Source organism: Schistocerca americana, chromosome 3, assembly GCF_021461395.2.
Source record: "Schistocerca americana isolate TAMUIC-IGC-003095 chromosome 3, iqSchAmer2.1, whole genome shotgun sequence".
Lineage (NCBI taxonomy): Eukaryota > Metazoa > Arthropoda > Insecta > Orthoptera > Acrididae > Schistocerca > Schistocerca americana.
In genome coordinates this window covers 934,609,280-934,611,936 of record NC_060121.1, presented here as the reverse complement: position 1 = coordinate 934,611,936, position 2,657 = coordinate 934,609,280, and the positions used below count along the sequence as shown (strand labels likewise).

Sequence of the window (2,657 nt, the reverse complement as noted above, 5' to 3'; positions counted from 1 at the left end):
TGCGAGAGGGCTGTACAAGCAATGATCACACGCACGGCACAGCGGACACACCAGGAACCGCGGTGTTGGCCGTCGAATGGCGCTAGCTGCGCAGCATTTGTGCACCGCCGCCGTCAGTGTCAGCCAGTTTGCCGTGGCATACGGAGCTCCATCGCAGTCTTTAACACTGGTAGCATGCCGCGACAGCGTGGACGTGAACCGTATGCGCAGTTGACGGACTTTGAGCGAGGGCGTATAGTGGGCATGCGGGAGGCCGGGTGGACGTACCGCCGAATTGCTCAACACGTGGGGCGTGAGGTCTCCACAGTACATCGATGTTGTCGCCAGTGGTCGGCGGAAGGTGCACGTGCCCGTCGACCTGGGACCGGACCGCAGCGACGCACGGATGCACGCCAAGACCGTAGGATCCTACGCAGTGCCGTAGGGGACCGCACCGCCACTTCCCAGCAAATTAGGGACACTGTTGCTCCTGGGGTATCGGCGAGGACCATTCGCAACCGTCTCCATGAAGCTGGGCTACGGTCCCGCACACCGTTAGGCCGTCTTCCGCTCACGCCCCAACATCGTGCAGCCCGCCTCCAGTGGTGTCGCGACAGGCGTGAATGGAGGGACGAATGGAGACGTGTCGACTTCAGCGATGAGAGTCGCTTCTGCCTTGGTGCCAATGATGGTCGTATGCGTGTTTGGCGCCGTGCAGGTGAGCGCCACAATCAGGACTGCATACGACCGAGGCACACAGGGCCAACACCCGGCATCATGGTGTGGGGAGCGATCTCCTACACTGGCCGTACACCACTGGTGATCGTCGAGGGGACACTGAATAGTGCACGGTACATCCAAACCGTCATCGAACCCATCGTTCTACCATTCCTAGACCGGCAAGGGAACTTGCTGTTCCAACAGGACAATGCACGTCCGCATGTATCCCGTGCCACCCAACGTGCTCTAGAAGGTGTAAGTCAACTACCCTGGCCAGCAAGATCTCCGGATCTGTCCCCCATTGAGCATGTTTGGGACTGGATGAAGCGCCGTCTCACGCGGTCTGCACGTCCAGCACGAACACTGGTCCAACTGAGGCGCCAGGTGGAAATGGCATGGCAAGCCGTTCCACAGGACTACATCCAGCATCTCTACGATCGTCTCCATGGGAGAATAGCAGCCTGCATTGCTGCGAAAGGTGGATATACACTGTACTAGTGCCGACATTGTGCATGCTCTGTTGCCTGTGTCTATGTGCCTGTGGGTCTGTCAGTGTGATCATGTGATGTATCTGACCCCAGGAATGTGTCAATAAAGTTTCCCCTTCCTGGGACAATGAATTCACGGTGTTCTTATTTCAATTTCCAGGAGTGTAGTACTTCACCTAAGGCTCCCAGATACCTGTTTTATAAACTTTTTTCTTCCCCTGTAATGTTTGTCCCCTATGGTTCCTCCAGTTCCCTGGAAGTTACTCCCCGATGTCTTAATCCATGTCCCGTCATCTCGCCGCGACCTCTAGTAACTGCTTTCCACATATTCTTTCCCTCTTCAGTTCTGCAGAGAGCCACTTCAATTTCTATCACGTCAGTCCACTTAATTTTCACTATCCTTCTGTAAAACCACTTCTGTAACACTACGATTCTCTAGTTCTTTACAATTTTCTCACAGTTGACCACTCAGTTCCATACAATTCACAGAAGTTATGGTCTCTGTTTCATACTAGTAAACATTAAACTCTGTTATACAGGCAGGTGTATTCACAGAACAAGTTTTCGGAAAATACATGTGCTAACATTCTCACGTTTCGTGCTTAAACTTACGACCCGTCATGGTTCCGCGTGGTTAGCACTAAGTATCTACGGCTTTGCGACTTGCCTGACATCACGATAATGCGTAGATTATATACACAAACATTCCTCACTAATCAGTCCACCTTTTAATGAAAACCGCATTAAAATCCCGACAGTAGATCGTCAGATTTTGCCTTCACACAGACAGAAAAACGCGGCGTGGAGCACTTTAATTTAGCTATAGGTGTAGATGCTCAGCTGCCTCTTATCGCTGTTCAACGTGACAGAATTCTTCTCCTTGTCCACTCACTACTCGAGATAATTTTATCAGCCATTCCATCATCTTATCACGGCCAGACTGGCGCCAGTTGTCAAGTACGGAATATTTGTTAAGTAACTTCCAGCGAAACTTGCGCTGACAATCTTTGCCCGATTCTTATCAGCGAGTCACTGCCGCGTGCAAAACATCGTTGCCAGCAGTTAAGCTAAAGCACAGTGACGGTTTCCGACTGCATTGTAAAAAATAAAGGTAGCGGCCTTGCCGCAGTGGCTACACCGGTTCCCGTCTGATCACCGAAGTTAAGCGCTGTCGGGTGTGGTCTGCACTTGGATGGGTGACCCTCCAGGCCGCCATGCGCTGTTGCCATTTTTCGGGGTGCACTCAGCCTCGTGATGCCAATTGAGGAGCTACTCGACCGAACAGTAGCGGCTTCGGTCAAGAATGCCATCATAACGACCGGGAGAGCGGTGTGCTGACCCCACGCCCCTCCTATCCGCATCCTCCACTGGGGATAACACGGCGGTCGGGTGGTCCCGGTAGGCCACTCGTGGCCCCAAGACGGAGTGCTTTATAGTAAGAAAGAAAAGTTAGAGCCTCAATATCCTGTC

General features: G+C 52.6%; 1 pseudogene; it reads left to right on the top strand.

Annotated features, from left to right (window-relative positions):
* The first annotated feature begins 2,297 nt into the window (after positions 1-2,297).
* On the top strand, positions 2,298-2,415 carry LOC124607625 (annotated as a pseudogene).
* The last annotated feature ends 242 nt before the right edge of the window (positions 2,416-2,657 follow it).